This window comes from Macaca mulatta, chromosome 7 (assembly GCF_049350105.2).
Source record: "Macaca mulatta isolate MMU2019108-1 chromosome 7, T2T-MMU8v2.0, whole genome shotgun sequence".
NCBI lineage: Eukaryota > Metazoa > Chordata > Mammalia > Primates > Cercopithecidae > Macaca > Macaca mulatta.
This window is the reverse complement of record NC_133412.1, coordinates 144,441,923-144,468,847: the sequence shown is the minus strand read 5'-3', so window position 1 is coordinate 144,468,847 and position 26,925 is coordinate 144,441,923. Positions and strand designations below refer to the sequence as shown.

Below are 26,925 nucleotides of genomic sequence, written 5' to 3'. Positions count from 1 at the left end.
CACATTGCATAAAATGTCAAGGAGGAATCATGACAAGACTGAGGGGGTGGCAGTTCCCAGGGAAGAGGGCGGGCAGACAATAATAAATGTCTAGGGTGGAGGAATTACGTAAGAAGCATTAAGACTAGATTTCAGCCCTTAAGATTATAGTATAGTTGGGGAAAAGGCACAAACATTGTCTTCAGTTTAAATTTATTTTGATGCTGAGGGGGTTAATGTAGGGAAAAACCAAAACCATCAATAGTGATAGAAAAAAGCTTGTACCTCTTGAGGTCCAATCAGTGAAGTTCAACAGTGCGGTGGTGGAGGTGGAGTGAGAACTTCTCCCGTTTTCTCTGGAAGACATCTGCTCCTCAGGACTTTCTGCTCTTATGGAGCTCTAAGACCCATTCCTTCTATTGTATTGAAAGACAGGAAGCAAAAGCATTTATTTAAAAATAAAAAAGTGGCTAGGAGACAGGTCTTGTCAGAGAAGGAAACCATTTAAAGCAGGATCTTTCTGCCCTAGGCAGGAATTAATGGAATGAAGGTGGATTTACTATACCTATGAAAGAGGTTACAAAGTAGAATAAGACAGGATTAAGGAGCATAATTAGGGTTCATGAAAGGAAGATCAAGAAGTTGGGGACAGCCCCAGGAAGCCAGTGGATCTTAGCCCATGGGGTGAAGAAAGTAGAGAAGGGAGGAGTGTTCCTGGAGGGAGAAGAAGCAAAGGAATTGAGGATGTTGTGAACATGGCATATTTGCGGACAGTCACATTGTGCAAGAGAGTGCAGCAGTCCTTAAACTATGAGATTTTCAGTGAAAGCACCCGGAGTACCTATTATACCTAAAATATAGATTTCTCACCCCTGGTGCAGAGGTTTTGATTTCGTTGGTCTGGGGTAGGTCCCAGGATTGAACTTTACTAGGGCTGTGCTGCAGGGGGTCTGCAGAGGACAGCTTGAGAAACACTGGTATCTCCATTGGCACTACCTATTAATTAGACAAAAGAAATGGCTTCTCTTTTGGTGTATGTGTTTGCTGGGTGACAACAGCTAACTACCAGACTATGAAGTCCCCCCGATGGCCCAAGAGAGCTGCTATCAGCCTTTGCCACCAAGTCCACCAATTTGCCAGTGCCTCTTCCAGGGACTACTTTGTACTCTCAGCCTCCAGAGGTGCCACTTGATTACCAGCTGATTTGGCCTTCATCTCACATCCTGTGTGTTTTCACAGGATTACGCCCAGCTCAAGATGCAACAGAATCAGTCTAGATGGTGAATTCTTCTTAGACAATGTTGCTGTTTATATGTCTTGCTGATTCATTTACTTGTCTTTCATTATCTAATTATAGTTAATTTTTATACAAACTTAATAATCGGCATTTGTGTAATAGTAAAAGAGTGATTTGTTTACTTTAATCTAAAAAAAGAGGTTATGTGTTTGAAGAGTAAAATGTTTCTATTCCAAACTTCTCAAGAACTGGTACTATTTACTAATTGCATATTCTTTCTTTTTCCTTCTAAGCCACTTTTTATCTTCTATCCTGCAATCCAACCCACATAATTTTCATGAAGAAAGCGGAATGGTGTCATTTTACAACAAGAAAACTGAGTTAAGAATAAGTCCAATCAATTGCCAGGTGTTGGGACTGAAATGGAAGTCTCTTAGTACTCCACCCAAGGATTTTCGTATTAAACAATTATCTTGTCATCATTTTATTTCTGAGTTATTCTCTTTAGTTTTTGTTCTCTTTGATATTCAGAAAAATTGAAAATGCTAATAACATGTGTTCTGGTCCCTTGAATCAGAAATTTCAAGTACACACAGAATGAATTTTCACTTACCCTCCTCCCCTGCGTGCTCAGATTTCTCTCATTCTTCATCCCGTCTGTATTTCTAGATGTTTTTGCAACTATATTTCTCAGAAGCTACCATTTGGGTGAGAAAGGAAATGCATCTACCCTCTGTCTTTATGTTCATTTAATCTAGTGGTTCCCACTCCATCATCACCATGAAGAGTCTTTTGGTCTTATATCTAATTTCCATCTAATCTGTTCTATTAGAAATGTTAGTTCTATCGAGTGATTAACTCTTCCAATAATCAGCAGAAAGAATTATGAAGGCTTAGTCCTCCTGGGTCTAAAGTGCTAGGTAGAATCCTATTTGAAATCTGTGTGTCCTGAGGTTGATCAGGTTCCCTGGTCTATGCTGCCCAAGAACTCACAAAATGAGAAACGGCACTTACTGGCCACCACTAGCTGTGGTAAATCAGCCCAACTGTCCTCACATGTGTACCGTCCTGCTCTAGTCAGGTGAACAGTAGCTATGAACACACCAGTTGATCTCTCGGGTGCTGAATAGTATACATGGAGCCCCCGTCAGGATTTTGTTCTGGTTATTTATGGTTATATAACAAAGTAATCTAAAACTTAAGTGGCTAAAAAACCAATAATTTTATTACATCACAGATTTTGTGGGTCAGGGAATTCTGACAGGGCCCAGCCAGGTGATCCTTCTGTTCCAAGTGGTATTCTGCTAACAGTCTGCAGGCTCCACTCACCCCTCTGCACCTTGACAGATGTATAGAAGGCTGAACTCTGCTGGGACTGTTATCTGGCTTCTCCAGCAAAACAGTCTCAGGGTATTCAGACTTATGTGGCAGGGCTTCCAGAGAAAGTGTTCTGAAGGACAGAAGGTAGAAGTTTCCAGGTCCAGAAATTGCCACAACATCACTTCTGCCATATTCTGTTGATCCAATTACATCACCTGCCTATGTAGTAAAGAATATATAGCCATCTTTAATCCATCACAGAGGTTATTCACTAAACATTTAATAGAAGATGTAATAAGGACCAGGCTCAGTATAAGACTCTGGGAATACAGAGGAAAGTTAACACACTCCTGTAGCCTAGAGGCAAAGCCAGTATGTTGTGTAGTTCCTATTTACAAGCTTTCAGTAATTCTCCAACATAACATGTCAGCAAAACCTAGAATAAATTTTAGAAACAGAGAATTTAAATGAAAAAGAGAGAAAATTTACTGTCTAATAGTCTCCAGTTGCTTGTAATTCAAATGTCTGTTTATCTAACAACACCTGGCATTCAAATAAATCGTGATGTGGCATTGAAGCTTGAAGTGTTAGAGGGCAAAATAAATGGCAAAGATAATGTCTTTGAGGAATAGCTCTTGTGCATGTTAAGAAGAAACTGTAGCCAGAGCTTAGTGATAGAGGGATAAATTCCAAATGGCTTCAGTTCTCATATATAAGGCAAGTGATTAGGCCAGTTATCACCCCTGGCAAACTTGTCAATCACAAATCAGAGAAAGCTCACCCTTGTAACAGAGTGTTAGGATCATGAAGGAAGGGCACAGCATTCATGTGTCATCTTCTTGGGACCAAAGGAAAATTCATGTTTCTAGTTCAGCAGGCTTCTAGCTAGGATATTGCTTAGCCCTGAAGCAGAGGTGTTAGGTAGAAAGCCACTTAGCTTAATAGACTGATACGTCACAATTGTTTAAGGTTTCAGATTTCCAGCAAGTGTTCCAGAGAATATGGTCATACCGTAATAGACTACTGTGCTCTTGAAGCAAAAATATCATAAAGAGATTTTGGTTATGGAGAAACTGGTTTTGGTTCTGCTTTTTAGGCATGTTTTCTTAGGGGCATGGCCATGAAGATCACTGACCTACAAACTGTTCCCTGAATTTCATGTTCTTTTGGGTCTCTGGGCTTTGCTCATGTTGCTGTCTCTGCCTGGAAAACCTAGATCATACTAGAAAAGGGAAAGGAAAACTTGAGAGGTGGTTGGGACCACAGAAATGGCTGCAGGAGCCTAGTAGTTGGAAGCCACATAGTTGTTACCATCAGTGATGCAAATGACAACTGCTGTGGTTTAGAGAAGGGAAAGATAAGTGAGGACTCACGTGGTAGGAAAAGGCCTCCTGTAGCATGCACAAGCTTTAGCTAAACAGAGATGTCAAAGAAAAGAATTCCAGGCTGGCAAAACAGCACATGTAAGAAATGGATGTGGTTCTGGCCAGTGGTTCTGGAGCACCTACTCTATGGCAGGCACTGGCTGGTAACAAGCCCAGTAAGAGAACGGGATGCATTCGGGAGAACTCAAGGAGATTGGCCCGGTGCCATAGTCTGTGGGTGTTTGAAGAATGTTAGGAGATACGGTTAGCAGCATAGGGATGGCTAAGTTAGGAAAAGTCTTGAGTCCTCTCTACTGAAGTCTTTGAAGCCGGTATTCTTCATTCTAGAAATAGAAATGTCTTTGTTTATTTCAGAGAACTCCCTTTTTTTGTTTTGTTTTGTTTTGTTTTGTTTTGTTTTTTAAGGAGTCTCGCTCTGTTGTATAGGCTGGAATGCAATGGTGTGATCTCAGCTCACTGCAACCTCCGCCTCCTGGGTTCAAGCAATTCTCCTACTTCAGCCTCCCGAGTAGCTGGGACTACAGGCACACACCATCAAACCCAGCTAATTTTTGTATTTTTAGTAGAGACGGGGTTTCACCATGTTGACCAGGCTGGTCTCAAACTCCTGACCTCAGGTGATCCACCTGCATCAGCCTCCCAAAGTGCTGGGATTACAGGCGTCAGCCACTTTACCCAGCCTATTTCAGAGAACTCTTGATTGATGTCTTTCCAAAAGCAGAATCCATATTTCACAGAAAAAAACCCAGTACCTGTAGGCTACATATATCTCTGTTGTCATCATTGCTAAATATAATTTATATATAGGATCATATGCCTAGTAGTTCTTGATACCAGTCCCTGTACTCTTTTACTTTTCATTTTTATTTATATATTTTTTTGTGATAGACATGGTCTCAACTGCACAGTGTACAAATGGTCTTTAAAATATCGTTAGATTTGTTTGGATGAGCAATTATGAAATTAGGGCTACACTATTTCACATGCTGTGTTTTCCTAAATCATGTTATCAAAATATTCACTTCACTCCAGGAAGATGAGGCTAGAAGAAGGAAGAATAAATGACATGTGTAAAGCAGCCTCCTAAAATTTGAAGAGAAATATAATAATCCTGTATCCTCTCTCCATTTCTTCAAGTATCCCCACTATCTGTCACATAAGGCCTGCCTTAAATCCAGCTTCCTTCATGGTACTATCCCTAACCTTTCCATTCACAGTGATTATTCCCCTCCCTGACTTCCTCATGCTTATACGTCATCATTTAATTCTCATTACTCTTTTTGAGACAGGGTCTTGCTTTGTCGCTCAAGCTGGAGTGCAGTAGCACAATCACAGCTCACTGCAACCTTTACCTCCTGGGCTCAAGTGACCCTCCCACCTCAACCTTCTGAGTATCTGGGACTATAAGCATGTGCCACCATGATTTTTTTTTTTTTTTTTTTTTTTTAGTTATGGGGTCTCACAATGTTGTCCAGGCTGGTCTCAAACTCCTGGGCTCAAGCAATCCTCCCATCTCAGCCTCCCAAAGTTTTGGAATTACAGGTGTAAGCCACTGAACCCTGCCTCTCATTACTTCTTAGAAACTAACATAATAAGCATTTTGCAAACAAGTAGTAGGTCCTATATATCTTTTATATTGGTCACAGTGTAGCTAATTAAATAGCCAACATTTACTGGGTATTTAACCATGCCAAGTGCTTTACATGCACTATATGAATTAATTCTCACACTATCCTGTTAGTGCTATCATTACTCCCACTTTACAGATGAGAAAACTGAGACTTAATCAAGATTATATAGGCAGTAAGTAGTGAATGCAAGATTTAAACTCAGATATTCAGATCCCAGAGTCCATGTACTTAGCTACTTCTCAAAATAATATAAATAGCATTTATTGATTATTTAGTGTGTTCCAGGCATCGAGTTAAACGCATTACATGGATTATATATCTATATATATGTGTGTGTGTGTGTGTGTGTGTGTGTGTGTATGGCAAATACTACTGTTGTCCCCATTTTAAGAATAAACTGGCCAGGTATGGTGGCTCACTCCTGTAATTCCACTTTGGGAAGCTGAGTTGGGAGGATCACTTGAGGTCAGGAGTTCGAGACCAGCCTGGTCAACATGATGAAACCCCATCTCTACTAAAAATACAAAAATTTGTTTGGTGTGGTGGCACACGCCTATAGTCCCAGCTTCTTGTGAGGCTAAGGTGGGAGAATCGCTTGAACCTGAGAAGCAAAGGTTGCAGTGAGTCGAGATCACACCACTGCATACAAGCCTGACAGAGTGAAACTCCACCTCAAAAAAAAAAAAAAAAGAGAGAGAGAGAGAATGAAGAAATTGAGAGGTAGTGAGGTTTAATGGGTTTGTCAAGATCAGATAGCTAACAGGGTTTAGAACACAGATTGGGACCAGCTACGACTCTGTCCCACTAAACTGCCACTTAGAATAGTGAGGGTAAAGTATGTAATGAAGGAATTCCTAATGTAGGAATGCCTTCTCTGTACCACATTCTCATTGCTAGAATTCTCTTTCTTCAACCATTTCTTCCATGACAGTTTTCCCGTATCTTTACTGTCCTAGGCTTATCTCAAATAAGGTTTATCTTAAAATATGGTCTTCTGAGCTACAGCAAACAACTCGTGTGGGGTGTTCGAATATGCTACCTTTTATAAAAAGCTAGATCACAAAAAATTGAACTTCGTCCCCCTTGGGCTGTTCCTTTCACCAGATAAAACTATCTTTTGAGAAAAAGACTTTGAGATGGCTTTCAGTGGTACATATATGCAATATACGTACTACTGAAAGACCCTACCCTAAGTATGCTCTCTCAAATGAAATTACAAGGTCCTTAGGCCAGGATCTCTGCCACCCACATTTCCATGCCTTCAGCCCCTAGCACAGAGTGTCATGTCCGTTCCCATCTTCTGCCACATGGTCTCTGAAGGTGATGGAGGTCAGGATTTCCATCTCCACAGGAAGTGAGGGTATTAGGAATGCTTTCCATTGTGAATAACAGAGTATCTATTGATGGCTTAAACAAATGGGTTTATAATTCTTACATAGCAGCAGTCAGGACATACATGGCTGCTGACATTAGTTTAGTGGTTCAATGACGGCAGAGCAGGCATCTCTGTGATTTACTTGGCCTTTTCTTGCTGGTTACAAGTTTGTAGGAAAGTTATCAAGAAAGAGTGAAGGGCTGTGCCAGTCCTGTTTCTTTTAACAGAAAAACAAAAGCTTTCCCCAAAGTATCTCCAGCCAAGTCTCCCTCTGTCTCCCTGGTTACAGCTGGGTCATGTGGCACCACCTGCTGCAAGGGAGGCTAAGAAGTCAGGGAACGGGACTTCATGAGTATACTTTAGTCCTTTCATAACCCATTGCCTGGGGTAGGACACACTGCTGCCCAGAACAAGGAAAAGTAAAGAAGTCCTGGATGTTGGAGGGTAATGGTATACACAGTAGATCATGGAAGTAATCTGTAGCCCGTATACCCCATGTCTAATTTGCTTGAGGAGGAAATTAGTCTTTGGGCAACATATACATCCCATTATAGCCTTCCTCCATAGCCTCAACCAGCTGGTATCCATTCCAGATTCCCAGTAGAACTGAAGCCCAGCCGTGAATAGAAGCCATGAATTCACCTAGTTTCTGCCAATCTCTTTCTCTGTCATGAGGCCAATCATAACTTCCAGCAATCGGAATAGTTATCTCTATTCTTGAACTCAGACTTGACCGCTAAGAACGAGTGCTGTTTGTTGCTCAGAAGCCCTGCATCGTGTCCCATTCTACCAGATCAGACTTCTTGGTTTTGGACTTTGGCCTGGATGGGGTTGTGGTCCTGGCTGGCTTTCATTCAAGTTCTTTTTGCAACATGCTTCCCAGCATGCCTTGAAGCTCAAGCCACACCATTTATGACACATGATAGATTACTAAATAAATTCTTGTTGAATTGGTTTGAATATTTAAATTCCCAGGATGTCAACTGCTGTTACTAACAGCAATGGCCATCTGTCAGAAATGCTATTAAGGAAGTAACCTAATTCAATGAAGATTTGTAGCAAGTCAATTCCAACGTATTAGGCAATATGGTCAAAGATAAATGAAGTTTCATTTTTTTTAAAAAGAAACTTTTGAAAGTTCCATATGTCAAATAATGAACCACCACAACAAACAGTGATAAAATAGGACAAGTCTAAATATGGGTTGATCTCGAGCTCTATGGCCAATATACATTGAATATTGATGACTGAGGTTTCAGATAAAGTAAGTAGAAGGAGAAATTCATAAGGCTTATAGAATAACAGGAAAGCAAATATGGCAACAGCATGTATGGCATGTATGACTCTTGGTATCTACATTCAGAAAAAAAGTCTCATCAGAGGAGTGGAAATACATTTCATTACCCTGATAATTTTATTTAATCCATCATATCTCTATAGCTTAGAGTTAAGAAGAATGCTTAACCACAATAACCACATTCCCTGAGAGTCCTGGTATACGTGTATCCCTGTAATTCTGCCAACTTTTGATTTTCTATTTTTTTCTTTAATTGGCTTATTGCATATACATACTACTGAAAGCCATCTCAAAGTCTTTTTCTCAAAAGGTAGTTTTATTTGGTGAGAGGAACAGCCCAAGGGGAACAAAGTTCAATTTTTTATGATCTAGCTTTTTATAAAAGGTAGCATATTCGAATAACTAGAAGCAGATAAATAGGTAGATAGCGTATGTCTTTCATACTCCACAATCAGATGTTTAGCAAGGTTTGACAGGGTTTGAATGGCAATTACATCGAGATTGAGCTCTCTGGCAAGAGCCTGCACTGCAGACATTGTGCCTATGTTGCTAATTGAGGAAATTTTTATATGCTATAGTGACTGGGTGTGCATATGTTAGGGATGTTATTTGGTTATAAAAGTTCAGACGTCCAACTTGCTTTCTTATTGTCTTGAGGGGGTCTCCGAACCTATTTCCATAGGTAGGGCCATAATTTTCCTCCAGGAGAAAGTCAAATAGCTGAATGAATGCTTCATTGAGATCTCAGAGCACCACACCCTGACCAGACATGCAAACTTTGATTGATTTGTAGCAACTTTTGGCACTGTGTTGAAAAGGGTTCTGAGATTTCATCCAGACTCATTGGGAAAGATGGTCTGCTTCATGAATGGGATCTCTCAGGAATGGAGCGAGGGTGTGCAGTGGGAAACATGGATCCATATGCCATCAGTGCTATGGATCAGTGTCACCTCTGAGAGCTTATGAAACCACAGATTGCCATGTTTTAATAAGTCCGGGGTGGGACCTAAGAATTTACATTTCTAACTGGTTCCTAGGCGAGTCTGCTCCAGGAACCGCATTTTGAGAACCACTGCTATAGGTTACAGCAGAAATCATTTTAACCAGGACATTTTAAAAACAATTTTTAACAATTATTTCCAATTGCTCTAGTCATAGAAAAGCCTTGATATGAAGATTTTCTGATTTTAATTAACAAACATCTCACGGAATCACTCGGAAGCGTTAGTGCCCTATAGAAACTGACGTTCTGGATGAGTCGTTTGATATTGATCATTTGAAGTTTAAGGAGATGTTAGCTAAAAACAGCAATTTGGAGTTTAGCCTAACTAATATAGAAAAGCGCTCTCAGTGCCAATTACATACCAGGAAAAGCCGCATTGCAAGCGCTCCCCTGGTGCATGGATCCTGTAATCAGTATACAAGAGGACATCTGTCCTCCTGTTTGCTGGGCCTGTGGGATGGCATTCTGCTCATCTAACAGGCATTAACATAGTTAATAACTTAGTGCATGACAGGCAGATGGAGTTTTACATATGTTATCACATTTACTATATCACCACATTTAATGCTCATATCAATTCATTCTCCAGGTAAGAAAACAGAGGCTGAAAAAGGTTAAATAACTTCCTCAAGGTCATAGAATTTGTAACTGGCATAACTGAGACTTAAATCCAGGCAGTCCACCTCCAGGGCTTAAACTCCTAGGCCCTGCACAAGATTGCAACTGCAGGCCACATTGAATTAAACAAGCATTGGTTAAAGAGCAGAGCCTTGTTTTCATAACACTTGAATCAGACATTAGTTGTTCACAGATGATTTCTCTCCACTTTGATTCTAGAAATGCTATTTTAATACCACCTTGGTTCACCTAGATCTCTGTTGTCCTTACATGGCAAGGACACCCCAATGACCTGTATGGGATCTGCTTCCACAAAAGCTCCACACGTGTCATGCATTGTCAGTCATATCTCCTTTTATTACTTTATTTTATTTTATTTTATTTTATTTTATTTTATTTTATTTTAAGATGAAGTCTCGCTCTTGTCCCCCAGGCTGGAGTGTAATGGCATGATCTCGGCTCACTGCAACCTCCGCCTCCCAGGTTCAAGTGATTCTCCTGCCTCAGCCTCCCAAGTAGCTGAGATTACAGATGCCTGCCACCATGCCCAGCTAATTTTTGTATTTTTAGTGAAGATGGAGTTTCACCATGTTGGCCAGCCTTGTCTCGAACTCCTGACCTCAAGTGATCCGCCCACCTCAGCCTCCCAAAGTGCTGGGATTACAGGCGTGAGCCACCGCGCCCGGCCTCATATCTCCTTTTAAATATGCCAAGGGACTTGGTTATTTAAAGGAATCTACTGGCAAATGTTCTTCTTGGAAAATGAAAGATTTTGTAATTAAAATAATCACCCCATGTTCTGTTTTTTACAAGTCTGATTATATTTTAGCACCAGATTTTTCTTGGCAGGTGGGAGGTGTTTGGTTTGAGTGGGAAGAGTATCGCCCAGAGGAGAATTTAAGAGCCAAAGCTAGAAGCCCATTTGCTATTTTATCCTTTTCCTTCTTGTTCTTCAATCTAAGGGGCAAGATGGGACTTAGACCAGGAGCGAACATGATTGCACTGACCGAGGATTTCTTTGTCTGGGTAGTTGTCACTCCTATGCCAGGAGAGCATTGTCTTGCCCACCAAGACTCCCCACAGTGGTCCCCACCGCAGCCTGCTGGGCACACTGAACCAAATCACCAGCATCTGCAAGGCCAGCATCATTCATGTTTTGGTAAAGATCAAGGAAATGAGAGGAAAGGGTAATCAGAGATTCTCATACCAGAAGCCAAAGAAATCCTTTGTAATTTTTCCACGTATTCATCTAAGGGGGAATTACCAAAAAATTCAATGGCACTTTCTCACAGAGGGTTCTCATCTTGGGAATCTTAATGGAATTCTTCTCACACATTTGAGTTTGCCTGGATTTGTCTCTGTGTACTTAATTGATTCACAGAGCCATTTTGTGTTGTGAAAACTCTGGGGTCATGAATAGGGAAGGGGCGGGAAGACAATCCCAGACTAAAGCCTGGGCTCCTGGAATAATTGCTCTGTGGCATTGGCTTCTTCATGAATCTTCACATATTTAAATTATGTTTAAAAACCCGAAAAGCTCTCTCTAATGCCTGAGCCGTATATAGATCAATGCTTCTCAGACTTTTCTACTGAGGTGCCTCTAATGCGGCAGAAGGCTTGAACCACACTCTGACCCTCCCACTCTCCTGATGTCTGTGGGTCATGGAAGGAAATCCGCGACATATCCTTCTCCAAGTCTTCTATTTTAGCTAAAAAATTCCCATAGATTTTGCACCCCTGCTTTGGGCCTTGGAGTGTGAGTTACCCTAGCACAGGAAAATGGTCACAGGTTGCGCTTCCACCAACTGAGCTGTCAGATTAACCCTGGATCATCTAACTCTAGCTTTGAGGTCACATGTGAGGCCAAATGTCTCAAGGTCATAGGTCTATTACATTTACTTAGAGCAGTAAAAGTAACTGGACTGGTACCATCAGAATTATGAACTACAGATCTTTTCTCAAATATGAATGGATACACTGAAATCAGTGTAAGTTCTACTGATTATGGTAAGGGTAGAGGGAGAGCATGTGTATAACTTTAGCCTGATAGAAGGATTTATAAACATTCAGATGTCAGGCCTGGTGTGGTGGCTCACGCCTGTAATCCCAGCACTTTGGGAGGCTGAGGTGGGTGGATCATTTGAGGTCAGGAGTTCGAGACCAGCCTGGCCAACATGGTGAAACCCCGCCTTTACTAAAAATACAAAAGTTAGTCGGGCCTGGTGACGGACGCCTGTAGTCCCAGCTACTCAGAAGGCTGAGGCAGGTGAATCGCTTGAACCTGGGAGACAGAGGTTGTAGTGAGCCAAGATCGCACCACTGCACTCCAGCCTGGGCAACAGAGCAAGACTTCGTCTTAAAAAATAAGTAAATAATTAATTAATTAATTAAAAAATTCGGACATCATAAAATGAGGGTTAAAGGGGAGAGAATATGTATGTGATGGCCATATTCTGCCACCTTAAATCTGTGGAAATGTTTTTTACAAGGCATGGGAGTGGGGTATGGAGAGAGCATGTACAAAAACATTTTAACTCTTCTCAGGGATCATCTCGGTGGCAGTAGGATTGGTATTGTTACACTGAGTCTGTTGTGTATTAGGTGGGATGAGGCAGTAGAACCCTGGGAAAGGCACCGCTCAGATATGCTGCCTTTGGGAGCATAGATGAGTGATAGACCCAGCTTCCATGCTCTGGAACCACCCCCTCGACCTACTGAGTTGGCACTCGGGCCATGCCCCCAGGGCTGCTCCCAGCCATTGAATGAGCAGAGCAGTACGTTAGTGCAGATCTGCTCCTACCGGAGGCAGGACTTCTGCAGCAGGTGACTGTGGCTGCAGGAGTTCCCCTCTGCCTGGCCAAAGGTTTCTTAGAACTGAGCTGCAGTCTAGGGCTCTTCCTATCCACATACTTCCCTTCCTCGGTCCCTTTCTCAGTGTTAGACTTGCATTGCATCCCTGCTATTCTTGTTTCCTTCCCTTTGCCCTTCCCAGACACTTCCCTATGAAAAGCTCTTACATGGTTATTCCCATCTTGGTGTTTGCCTTTTCAAAGACCCAAAGCAACATAAAAACAGATGGGCAATTACGAGATGTTCTAATTGCTAGGATTCTCAGTATGAAAGGGTTATACATATAATATGGAATAAGTTAAGTAAAAAGCCTGAGTCCTAAATGTGACTTGGAAGGAGCAGCATGAATTCATGAGGTTGTTTGTTTGTTTGTTTTTTGAGACAGGGTCTTACTCTGTTGCCCAGGCTGGAGTGCAGTGGTATGGTCATGGCTCATTGCAGCCTCGACCTCCTGGGCTCAAGTGATCCTCCTATCTTCAGCCTCCCAAGTAGCTGGGACTACACATGTACCACCACACCCAGCTATTTTTATTTTTTATTTTTTGTAATATGGTATGTTGCCCAGGCTGTTCTCAAACTCCTGGCCTCAAGTGACTCTCCTGCCTCGGCCTCCTGAAGTGTTGGGATTACAGGTGGGAGCCACGACACTCTGCTGGTATTTTATCTTTAAATATCAGCCAGCCTCCGGGATGGTCCCCAATGCTTCTCTCCTTTTCACGTTCATGTCCTTATGTCATTTCCTCCCCCTCCCCTAACCTGTGTAAGCAATAGGACATCATGGGATTGACAGGGTGTGACTTCCAGTGCTGGATTATAAAAAGCACTGTGGCTTCTGTGTTGTTCTTTTTGATCACTTGGTTCTGGGGACATTAGGGCATTCAAGCAGCCCTGAGGAGAGATCCACATGGTGAGCCACTGAGGGCCTTGCCAAGAGCCAGCACCAACATGCCAGGTTTAGAGTGTACCACCTTGGAAGTGAATCTTCCGTCCAGTCAAGCCTTCAGATGACTTCAGAACCATCCATGTAAACCTCTCTTGGATTTCTGACCCACAGAAACTGTTGGAGGTAACAAATATTTATTGTTGTTTTAAGAAGCTATGTTTTGAGGTAATTTGTTACACAGCACTAACACACACACACACACACTTACAACTTTGTTAATTGAAAAGGCCTAAAATCAATGTCCTACCCAGTCAAAATGGGCTCCATTAGAGTTTAGATCATGGTCTTGAAATATCTATTCACTGTGAAAGCAGCCAGGCCTTCTTAAAGCAGTGACTTACGGTAGGAAATGTGCCAAATGAACCTGGAATGTGCTGTTATTCCAAATAGTTCTCTCAAAAGGACCCAGGAACCAACTTGAAATGGCATCTACTAGCCCAAGATGGCAGGATTTGAGCTTCAATAATGACAATAACTGCAGTGGGTTGAAATCCTGTCAAATATGTTTAAATCCATGAGTCCAAAATGCTATTTAAAAATAATTGGTCACCTTTGGAGGTTGATGGGGAACTAATTGATTATCTTGAAAACTGGTTAAAAAAATAGCAAGCAAGCGTTTACTGGCATTTTCTATATAAATTGTACCACTGGATTAGTAGATGAAGGAAACATCTCTTTATAAAAGTATTTTAGGCTGGGCACGGTGGCTCATGCCTGTAATCCCAGCACTTTGGGAGGCCAAGGCCGGTGGATTGCTTGAGCTCAGGAGTTCAAGACCAGCCTGGCCAACATGGTAAAACCCCATCTCTACTAAAAATACAAAAATTACCTGGGCATGGTGGCAGGCACCTATAATCCCAGCTACTGGAGACTGAGGCAGGAGAATTGCTTGAACCCAGGAGGCAAAGGTCGCAGTGAGCCACGATTGTGCCACTGCTGCACTCCAGCCTGGGTAACAGAGCAAGACTCTGTCTTAAAACAACAACAACAATAAAATGATTTTAGCTAATAAATGAAAAAGAAATGATAGAATTAGAACATCGCCACTTTGTAACCCCCAATGAATTAATGGATTTAAGCATTATCAACAGTTTCTAACATCACAGACGGACAAACATGTGCCTCCTGATTGAAAAAACAGAACATCACCTGTAGTCTTGCCAGGGAGATCAAACTGAAGTCCACTTAACCTCTGGATCCAGCTGTCAATTTGCAGGAAATAGAGGACAGAAGCATCTGTTGAACTGCACCATGAGGATACACTCAGCAAAGGCCAAACTATGGAAAACGATACAGGTCAAACAGCCTGTATTCTTTAACAGGTAAATTGTAAGGAAAAGAAGGGACCGAAGAGGAAAACTTTACATTGAAAGAGACTTAAAAGAAACAAAATTTTAAAAATGGGCAGGAATAAACTACAGTCTTTAAGAGTGCATATTTTAGTGATAAAATGACAAAGAAACAGAATGAAGTGATTCCTATAAAACGGTGGTTCTCAAGCTTTAAGTTTTCATGAAAATCACCTGGAAAAAAATGTAAACATGGATTGCCGAGCTCCACTCCAAGAGTATTTTATTTCTTAGGTCTGTGATGGGGCCCAATAATTTGCTTTTCTATCAAGATTCTAGACATTTTGAGAACCACTGCTATAAAAGGTGGGATAGTGATTTCTTGGGATGGAAGGGTAAGGATGGAGGGAAGGGACTATAGCTGAGACAGGATATGTGGAGGGGCTTCCGAGATAGCTGTGCTAGTTCTATTTCTTGACTTTGGTGTTGGTTATAAGAAAGTTGGACATGTAATAATTCATTAGGCTATACATTTGTTTCATGTATCTTTTGTATCTGTTTTTTCTGTTTGTTTGTTTGTTTTAGACGGAGTCTCATTCTGTCACCCAGCCTGAAGTGCAATGGTGCAATCTCAGCTCACTGCAACCTCTGCCTCCCAGGCTCAAGCCTCCTGCCTCCACCTCCTGAATAGATGAGATTACAGGCACGCACCACCAGGCCCAGTATTTTTAGTATTTTTTGTATTTTTAGTACAGACGGGGTTTCAAGACCAGCCCAGGCTGGTCTTGAAATCCTTACCTCAGGTGATCCACCCACCTCGGCCTCCTAAAGTGCTAGGATTACAGGTGTGAGCCACTATTCCCGGCCTTTTGTATCTGTTTTATTTTTTAAATAATAAGTTTAAAAATAAATATTCTGCAAGATTAAACAAATATAGATTTAAATTTTTACAGTCCAATTGAGTGACTTCCTCATGTTCCAAAATCAGGAAGTAGGTGTGGGACATCTATCTCCGTATTGCATACACAGTCTGGATTCTAGTTGTAGACTCCATATGGGCTGTCATACACCCTACTACACAAATGAGAGAAATCCCTGGGAAATGGAACAGTCTCACACATGAGAGACATCTCTGACAACTTATTCATAACTGAGTACTTCTCATTTATCTTTACCAGTAAGTGATATTTCTGAAGCACCAATGAAAATGAAGTCCTGAAGTCCTGTGCTCAATATGAAATGTTGGAAGTTAGAAAGAAAAAAACAAAACGTGGATCCAATCTCAAGGCACTTTTAGTTTAATGGGAAGAAGTGGATTATTTTAAAAGCTACAAATAAAGTTACATAGAAGTAGCAAAGTTGATATAGTTTCTGTTGCTCTCTCCCATATATTTTATTTTACAAATTTATAAGATTATCAATTTGGAAGCCATGTTTATAACCTACGTTCAAAAATATTCTTAAAATATTTATTAAAAAAGTTCTAGCGAAGTCTTTATGATAACATCTTTACAGTATCTTATTTTTATTTCATCTTGCTTCCTTTGTATTACCATCAAATATTTATTCAGTACCTTCTCTTTGCAAGATAATGTATTGAGGGTTTTACAATAGCTTGTTATTAAATTAAAATAAATAACCTAGCCATATTGCCATTTGGCTAAGGGGCATAATGTTAACATTAAGTGATAATTTTCCTATCTTTTGCATCTCTCCTACTTCAGTGTCAGCAAGATGATCACAGTGTTCAGCTTTTCATTTTCTTTGTATTTCTTCTCTTTGAAGTTGGTATTACATGGACAATACAATTGCTGTGAAATTGTGTAGCTGCCTCCAGAATGCCAGTACCTCCGAGGAATGACCAGGAATTGATAGTTTATATACTAAGGACCTCCTTTATGGTTTTTAACAACTTTTTTGGATCACACCTTTGAGAAATCAGATGAGAGATATAGACTTGAAACTCAAAAGATGCCCTAATGCTCCCCCAAAATTTCATGACATTTCTAAGCTGTTTGCCAGCATGCATGCATTTCCCCTTGGGTTCAAGGACCGGTTAGAAAATATCTAGTTTCGTTATGCCATACCATGCAGAGTGTCGGGAACAGAAATATGGAAACAAGTTGTATCTGTTTTCCAGGAGCTTTCACATTCAGTGAAGAACAAATTAGACAAAAATATTTTATTATGATGAGATAATTTTTTTTTTTTTGAGACAGGGTCTTGTGCTGTCGCCCACGCTGGAGTGCAGTGGTGCAATCACACTCACTGCAGCCTTGACCTCCCCAGCTCAGGTGATCCTCCCACCTCAGCCTCCTGAGTAGTTGAGAGTATAGCTGTGCACCACCATGCCCAGCTAATTTTGTAATTTTTTTGTAGAGATGGGTTTGCCATTTTGCCCAGGCTGGTCTCAAACTTCTAGATTCAAGCAATCTTCCTGCCTCGGCCTCCCATAGTGTTAGGATTACAGACGTGAGCCACCATGCCTGACCAGATAATGTTTTAATTGAACTATATATGGATAAAAGTATTTTGGTAAACGACACTGTTATTTTTATATGTTTATGCCTTTTTCCAAATAAAATGCCTTAGAGCTCTTTATAAATCATATTATCCAGATGGAAAAACAAGGAAAAAAGAGATCCTGAGTTTGCCAAATATGACTCAGCAAGTCAGTGACATGCCTAGAAATAGAAATGAGAAATGAAAGAAGTTTTCAACAGTCTACCTTGAAACAAGCAATCTCTGCACTTGCTCAGCAGTGCAGTTGAAAGAGAGGTAACTCTGACACTGTAGGAGGAGGAAGCCAGTGAGTCAGCTCAATGTGGAAACCATGTTTGAAGAGAGCCCTCCTGTGTAGAACACTGCAGAAAAACTCTGACTCCATGCCTTAGTCACTTCCTCCCTTGTGGCTGGAGAGCCATTGTCAGAGGCATTTAAACCAGAGTGACTCCATCTTGAATAGGGGCTGGGTAAAATAAGGCTGAGACCTGCTGGACTGCAGTCCCAGGAGGTTAGGCATTCTTAGTCACAGGATGAGATAGGAGGTCACAAGATACAGGTCACAGGCCAGATGCAGTGGCTCACACCTGTAATCCCAGCACTTTGGGAAGCCGAGGGGGGGTGTGGATCACTTGAGGTCAGGAGTTTGAGACCAGCCTGGCCAAAATGGTGAAACCCCGTCTCTACTAACAATACAAAGAGTAGCCGGGAGTGGTGGCACAAGCCTGTAATCCCAGCTAGTGGGGAGGCTGAGGCAGGAGAATCACTTAAACTCGAGGTGGAGGTTGCAGAGAGCCGAGATTGCACCATTGCTTTCCAGCCTGGGCGACAGAGCAAAACTCCATCTCAAAAAAAGGAAAAGAAAAGGGAAAAAAAAGACAAAGGTCACAAAGACCCTGCTGATAAAACATGTTGTGGTAAAGAAGCCAGCCAAAACCCACCAAAACTAAGATGGTAACGAAAGTGGCCTCTGGTCGTCCTCACTGCTCATTATATGCTAATTTATAATGCATTAGCATGCTATAAGACACTCCCACTGGCACCATGACAGTTTACAAATGCTATGGCAACATCTGAAAATTACTCTATATAATATAAAAAGGGGAGGGATCCTCAGTTCCATCCAGGAAATCTCTGCCTCTTTCCAAGAAAACACATGAATAATCCATCCTTTGTTTAGAATATAATCAAGAAATAACTATGAATATACTCAGTTGAACAGCCCATGCTGCTGCTCTGCCTATGGAACAGCCATTCTTTTATTCCTTTACCTTCTTTTCTTTTTTTTTTTTTTTTTGAGATGGAGTCTCGCTCTGTCTTCCAGACTGAGTGCAGTGTTGTGATCTCAGCTCACTGCAACCTCTACCTCCTGGGTTCAAGCGATTCTCCTACCTCAGCCTCCTGAGTAGCTGGGATTACAGGCACACGCCACCACACCCAGCTAATTTTTGTATTTTTAATAGAGACGGGGTTTCACCATGTTGGCCAGGCTGGTCTGGAACTCCTGACCTCAGGTGATCCCCCCGCCACGGCCTCCCAAAGTGCTGGGATTATAGGCGTGAACCACCTCACCCGGCCTATTTCTTTATTTTCTTAGTAAACTTGCTTTCATTTTATGGACTTGTCCTGAATTCTTTCTTACGTGAGGTCCAAGAACCCTCTCTTGGGGTCTGGACGGGGACACCTTTCTGGTAACACCCGGCCAAGCTTTATGCAACTGCCTATCCTGTCACCTGCATTTTCTTTGTCCTATGAGACAGAATCTGTCACTTCTGATTTTTTAGAACAGCTTCACTTCCTGCAGGTGGACCAATTGGGTGGAGGTGGAAGGTGAAGCTCGTAAACTCTGTCCTGCAGTCTTTGGGGGAAGTTTGTCATGCTGGCTTGAGAGCCCTGCCAGTGCCCTGGTGTGTTTCTGTCTGCAGGACCTGGCCTAGGGCCTGGCTCACATGTGGATGCTTAAGAAAGGTATGCTGGGAAATCGAGGCAATGCTTCATGACAGGTAAAGTCATAAAATCATGTAATCTGTGAAAGGAAAATAAATCTTGGAACCCCAAAATCACTAAGCCAAAGGGAAAAGTCAAGCTGGGAATTGCTTAGGACAAACCTACCCTCCATTCTATTCCTAAAAAAATAGCTACTAAGATTTTTTAAAAGCTACATACCTCTGTCACAAGGAATTTCCTCGTAGAGAAAGGACAGAGAGAACTAGAACTCACGCCTCTGCTCACTGAGATAAATACATATCTGGTTGCCTCCCTTGGAAAAGCTAATCAGCAACTCAGAAGAATGCAGCTGTTGGTCTCTTACCTTTGACCTGGAAGCCCCTCCCTGCTTTGAGTTGTCCTGCCTTTCCGGATGGAACCGATGTGCATCTTTCATATGTTGATCTCATGTCTTCCTAAAATGCATAAAACCAAGCTTTACCCAGGCCACCTTGGACACATGGAGTCAGGACTTCCTGAGGCTATGTCATGGGCATGCCTCCTTAACTTTGCAAAATAAACTTCCTAAATTGACTGAGACCTGTTTTAGGTATTTGGGGTTCATAAATCATACTTGCCAGAATGTGTTAGAGTTGTGTGCCTAGTATTCTCTGCTAAATTGTGGTTTCCTAAAAGGCAAATATGACATTCATTTATTTCTGAATCCTTAATACCTAACAGATGACCTGGAGCACAGTAGATAGTTGCCCAACAAGTTAATGAACGAGTGAATGTAGAATCATGGAGGGTCTATATTATGCTAGTTCTTCTTTAAAAAAAAAAAAATTAGAGATAGGGTCTCATTATGTTGTTCTGGCTGGTCTTGATTTCCTGGGCTCAAGTGATCCTCCAGCCTCAGCCTCCTGAGTGCTGGGACTACAGGATTGAGTCACCATACCTGCCTTCTATTGTTGATTTGGGTTTGGGGAGAAGGAGTTGTAGAGAAAAAAGATTCAAACCAAATTGTTAAGGACATTTTCGCTAGCCTAGTTATTATTGTTTTAAAAATTCAAGCAGCAACCAAAAGTACAAAGTATTAAGTAATACACCAAAATTGCCTGAATCCAAAACTAACCATGATGAAAATGTGGTTAATATCATTTCAGATATCTTAATGTACAAGTTAACAGATAATATTTTTAAGTATTAAACTGTTCCATTCTAATTTCTTTCTTAACTGGTTCCTCAGTAGCCTTCCACCCTTAGGGTTGACTTACTGAGTTATGAGGCTTATTGTTCTGGTAAAAAACAGGTACTACTTGCAACAGGGAACACTGATCACAGCTAACTTCCTTGACCTCTTAATTTCAAACAAGAAAATATTCATGAAAGACAGACACGCTCAAGAGAGAAAATGATCCTTAAGCTATATTACCTTCTCCTTTAACATCAGGACTAGCTCTGGAGGGCTCTGACCAGTTTCTTCCCTAGCATAGAGTGGACCTCCCTCCTGCACAGCTCATGCCACGAGGCCAGCTCCTCTAGGAAGAGCATGTCAGAAGAAGGACGTGCTACAGATGAAATGGAAACCCCACACCTGCCCCTTCTGGCTGCAGGAACGGAAGGATCAGAGATGGGTTGAGGAGCTTAGACACAAGGTTCTGGTTTTTGACCTCCCTTAGAACCAAACTTGGTTGCAGGAAAGGAGGAAAAGGAGTTTTTCTTCTCTTCTCTTCTCTTCTCTTCTCTTCTCTTCTCTTCTCTTCTCTTCTCTTCTCTTCTTTCTTTCTTTCTTTCTTTCTTTCTTTCTTTCTCTTTCTTTCTTTATTTGTCTCTTTCCTTCCTCCCTCCCTCCTCCTTCCCTCCCTCGCTCCCTCCTTTCTTTCTTTCTTTTCTTTCTTTCTTTCTTTCTGTCTGTCTCTTTCCTTCCTCCCTCCCTCCTCCTTCCCTCCCTCGCTCCCTTTTTTCTTTCTTTCTTTCTTTCTTTCTTTCTTTCTTTCTTTCTTTCTTTCTTTCTTTCTTTCTTTTTTTCTTTCTTTCTTTCTTTCTTTCTTTCTTTCTTTCTTTCTTTCTTTCTTTCTTTCTTTTTTCTTTCTTCCTTTCTTTCTATCTTCCCTCCCTCCTTTCTCTCTCTCTCTCTCTCTCTCTCTTTCTTTCTTTCAATAGGGTCCTGTCTCCCTGGCTGGGATGCAGTGGTATGATCATAGCTCATTCAACTTCCGGGGCTCACTTGATCCTCCTGCCTCAGCCTCCTGAGTAGCTGGGACTACAGGTGCACACCATCAAGCCCAGATAATTTTTGTATTTTTTGTAGAGATGGGTTTTTGCCATTTTGCCCAGGCTGGTCTTGAACTCCTGGGCTCAAGGGATTCACTTGCCTCAGCCTCTCCAAGTGCTGGGATTACAGATGTGAGCCAGGAAAGGGAGTCTTAAAGCATTCATATAGCTAAAGGAAGTGCAGGAACTCAGAACTCAAGAGCTTCCCCCAAAAACGCTGCAAGGAGGTATCAGTCTCTAGCATAGCCCTGCACTTCCCCACCTTCAATGTGGCACAAGATAATAGTGCAGCAGCACTAACTATCTACAGATAACTAAACAAACTATCTACAGGTAATTGAACTATCTACAAATATGTAGATAATTTAACCTGAGGTAGTGTTTCTCATCCCCCCCCATGACTTGTATGTGGCCTTCAGAGGACCCAGAGGCTCTTGCATGTCTGAGGGCAGAGAATGCAGAGATGTTGATAGGGTTGGCAGACAGGCAGAAGCCTGAATGTAGAGATGAATGGCCAGGACCATAAACTCCAGTGGCAGGTGTCTCAGAAGCCATCAGTCCAGCACACTGCCTAGAGCAGCTAGTTCACAGCAGAGATCAATGATGATGGGAGAATTGAGCATGGATTTGATGATGGGAGGATTGAGCATGGATTCGAGGACCTTGTCCTCCTGTCCCTACTGATGCTACTATGATGTCATATAATCCACCTTACCCCATAAAGGCAGACTCTACCTAGGAGAGGAGCAAGGAGAAGGAGAGGACATTCAAGGGACTGAAAACTTACCTCAGTGAACTCCTGACTTCATTCCATTAACTTTAACAAATTGCCATAAAATTTGGCCCCCTTTTTCCTTGTATTCCAGCCACCAAAACAACCATTGCCACATGGCTGAAGGAGCTTGCAAAGAATATCGGAACATTCATTTATTTATTTTTCCTTGATTCTGCATTGCATAAAAATTATTTTTCTAACAGAATTTGAAAAAGACAGTGTTTTTTCTTTGTATATATTAGTATAGTAAATGTATAGCCCAGCCCAGTTATATACAGGTACAGTATATAGAGAGAAATATAAACAATCACATCAACATGTGATCATGTTATCTATACCCATCAGGGTTGCACTTAACAGAAGTACTCTTGTAGTTTAAGTAGGCAGCGCGTTGGGTACAAATGCAATTATGGAAGTGCTGGTGGAGTAGGCTTCAGGCTTGGGCTTTTAGAAATGACTCCCAGAATAACCCTGCAGAACTGATGTGTCGGGCAGCGTCTACTTCTGCCACAGTCAGGAATCTGTGGAACAGGAAGCTACTGTCCCAAATTCAGCCTCTAGGATTATGCCATTGTGGTAGGCCGAAAAGAGTCCTCCAATAGGTACCCATTTTTTGATTCCTAGAACCTGCGAATATTACCTTGTGCATAAACAGGGTCTTTGCAGATGTGATTAAATTGAAGATCTTGACATAGGATTATCCTGGATTATCAGAGTGGGTCCAAATGCAATCACGTGTATCTTATAAGAAGGAGGCAGAGGAATGCTTGATACTGATAGAAAAGGAGGCTGGGTGCAGCGTCTCACTTCTGTAATCCTAACACTTTGGGAGGCTGAGGCTGGTAGATCACTTGAGGCCAGGAGTTCGAGACCAGCCTGGCCAATATGGAGAAACCCTGTCTCTACTAAAAATACAAATATTAGGTGGATGTGGTGGTGGGTGCCTGTAATCTCAGCTACTCAGGAGACTGAGGCACAAGAATCGCTTGAACCCAGGAGGCAAAGGCTGCAGTGAGCCGAGATCATGCCGTGGCACTGCAGCCTAAACAACAGAGCAAGACTGTCTAAAAAAAAAAACCAAACAAATAAAAACCAAAAACAAACAAACAAAAAAACACTGATAGAAAAGGAGAAGGTGATTGAAGATGGAGGGAGAATGATGGGAGAGTGATGTGGCTGCAGACCAAAGGGTGCTGGTAGCCACAAGAGGATGGAAGAAGCAAGGGATGGATTTTCCCCTAGAGCCTCTGGAAGGATCCTGGCCTGGCTGACACCTTAATTTCAGCCCAGGGATACTGATTTTGGACGTTTGGTCTCCAGAACTGTAAGAGAATAAATTAAAGCTGCCAAATATATGGTTGTTTGTTTCAACTGCCATAGGTAATTAATACACCACCTCAGTGTAATCTGGGCACTAGGAAGCCACCACTTCAGTGATGGCTCCAGGAACCATAGGGTTACGTTAGCTTCAATCCAGGAGTCAAGAAGCCCCACCAGAACTATGGACTCCAGAGCCATGGCATAACTCTTGGAGCTCCAGCACCGATGGCTCACTTGCCATCATCTTTTCTTCACTGAACTGCTGAATTCTAGTCTCACAAAAGTGCATCTGACTGGTGACAACTGAATCTCCTTGAAATAAAAGCTGCAAGGGACTCTGGAAATATAGACACAGGAAGACACAGTAGACTAAGATAGAAGAGACGTTAAATAAGCCAATCAATTGCATCTACATGAGATACATGCTATTTTTAGTAGACTATTAAATTTACTACTACTTAAAAAAGGAAGAAGAAATTAAGGTAAAATAGAAAGAGCCAAACTTCAGATAAATATATCTTTACCACTCAAATATATTACTTTCTAAGAGTTCCTTACAATTAAGGAGAAAACAAACTTTTTTTTTTTTTTTTTTTTTTTTGAGTTGGAGTCTTGCTCTGTCACCCAGGTTGGAGTGCAGTGTCATGATCTTGTCTCACTGCAATCTATGCCTCCTGAGTTAAAGCAATTCTCCTGCCTCAGCCTCCCTGGTAGCTGGGATTACAGGTGCACACCACCACACCTGGCTAATTTTTGTATTTTAGTAGAGATGAGGTTTCACCATGTTGGCCAGGCTTGTCTGGAACTCCTGACCGCAAGTGATCCACCCTCCTTGGCCTCCCAAAGTGTTGGGATTACAGGCGTGAGCCACCGTGCCTGGCCAGAAAACATTATTTTTAAAAAAGACAAAACATAACAGGTTGGAGTGTTCATAAACACATTTCAATTTTAGATATTTGGACTTTGTAGTATACATTCATAACTTCTTCCCAATTATTCTCCTAATACTACTCAATTTTGACCATATTAATTTTACCATCTTAAAGTTTTAATATTTGCATTGCATTCACTTCTATAGCATAAATCCCATGTGATTTAATGATAATTTAATATTCTTTTATCCTGCCATTTCCATTTCTTACTTCTTTATTTTGATTCACCTCCTAGTTGCCTGCATTACAGCTATATCAACAAGGCATTTTTTCAAGAGGGATGCATGGTAATGTATTCCCTGAATTCTTGCATGCTTGAGACTCTCCACCTGTAGCCTTCATACTGATCATCTTCATACCGATAATCTGGATAAAATTCTAAAGTCAGAAGTCTTTCTCTCTGAACTTGGTAAATATTTTTTCGCTGTCATCTAGCATTAAGCATTGTAACAGTTTCCTTTCTTTTGTTTTCCCCCTCCATTCCTTCCTTCCTCCCTCCCCCTAGCGCCCACTTTCAACTATAGTTTACCCACTCATTGCCTGACTGACTGGATTCTATTCTTGAGGCTTTCAAAATTTCTGGCAAGAAATTGTATTTCTTTCCTTGTTTGGTTGCTGCTAATGAAAACTGTATGTTGGTTGGTAAGTTTTTTTTAAAAAAATGTGTTTCTTTTGTTTTAGAGAGGGCAGGTTTTATTATTTGCATATTAATCTGGAAACCAGTTCTTCTTCTTGTCTTTATCTTCTTGTCTTATCTTCAAGGACTAGTTTGGAGGATTAGTGTTAGAAGCTCCATTTGGTAGCCAGGTCCTGGGGCTCCTCTTGGTCATAAGTGTTGAAGATGCACAAAGCCAGAATGTCCCTACAGGCTGGTTCTCTCAGCTAGTACAGAATACGCTCCTGTTGCAAGTAGCAACTTGAGAAATGGCCCTTATATATCTGAAAATAGCTCTCCTGTTTCCACTGTCTTCACGTTTTGAAGCTAGGTGTTTCCAGATCCTTTCCACAATATCTCCATCTTCATCATTTCTGTTTATCACCATCCCTGTTAAAATGCAATTCCCTACACAGAACACTGCAGCTGTGGTCTCATTAAAGCAGGGCCCAGCAGGTCCTGGCCTTCCTTGGTTTTGGACCCTCTAAGTTTATTAATATGGCTCAAGGTCATGTCAATGTTTTTGACAGCCATGTTTCACCATTTACCCGTTATATTCTGTAACTAAAACTGCTAAATCTTTTTTTTTTTTTTAACATGTGTTGCTGTTAAGCTGTCTAGCTCCCATCTGGTATTTGTGTAGCTACTTTTATTCCCTTGTTGTTTGTTGTTTTGTTTTTAGACCTTCAGTTATTCTTTCCACTTAAGTTCATTATTTCAAATTCTGTCTGTCATTATGGACTGTGGCTATTTTGGATAATAATGTTATTATCTGATGCATTGGCTATAGCTTCATGTCATAAGAGCATCACCAGTGTCCTCATCTAGCTAGTTGTAACGGTTTTGGAGTCCATCAGGCATAGGTTTAAGTTCTGGTTCCTCTACTTATTAGTTATGTGATGTCGAACAAGCTAAATTGCTCATTCCAAGCCTCGGTTTTCTCATTTATGAAGTGATGATAAAAAATAATACCTATATTATAGAATTAAAGTGAAGAGCTTAGCACTGTGCTTAGCATGTTAGGCACTTAATAAAAAGTAATTATTGTTAGCATTATTGATTAAAATGCTAAAAAGGAGCTGATAGATAGAAAAGAGCCCCTTGGCAGGCCCTTAGAAATTCCCCCAAGGCTTACATTAACTCTATAACCAATGACCTTTGGGGATGGTCTTAACAGTTTTGCATCTATTAATGGCATCATCAAAGAATATTTATTTTGTTTGCAAGGTTATAATGAAAGATGTGACAAATACGTTGCTCAAATCCAGGTGAACTCTACTGTAACATTCCATTAACAGCCTACAGAAAAGGAAACAAGGTTGGTCTGCCTTGCTCTCTCCTGGGGAACTCTTGCTTGCTGGTCTCTGGGGTTCACTGCTTCCCTTTATAGGAGCTAATGAGTGATTTGTTCAGCAGATGTCAATCTCGCTAACCTACAGAGGTTGTGTAGTAGTCCATTCTCACACTGCTAAGAGTGGGTAATTAAGTAAAGAGTTTTAATTGACTCACAGGTAAAAGTGAGTAATTAAGTAAAGAGGTTTAATGGACTCACAGTTCTACTTAGCTGGGGAAACCTCAGGAAACTTACAATCATGGCAGTAGGCAAAGGAG

The 26,925-nt window shown here is 41.3% G+C and overlaps 1 long non-coding RNA gene across 2 annotated transcripts in view; it reads left to right on the top strand.

Annotated features, from left to right (window-relative positions):
• The window catches only part of LOC144329748 (uncharacterized), a 29,570-nt gene extending 13,285 nt beyond the window's left edge, over nucleotides 1–16,285 (top strand). For both annotated transcript variants that reach the window (XR_013395391.1, XR_013395390.1), the window contains 3 exons: nucleotides 13,569–13,761; nucleotides 14,841–14,960; nucleotides 15,513–16,285. This is a non-coding gene — a long non-coding RNA (uncharacterized LOC144329748). The remainder of the gene's footprint in view (nucleotides 1–13,568; nucleotides 13,762–14,840; nucleotides 14,961–15,512) is intronic.
• The last annotated feature ends 10,640 nt before the right edge of the window (nucleotides 16,286–26,925 follow it).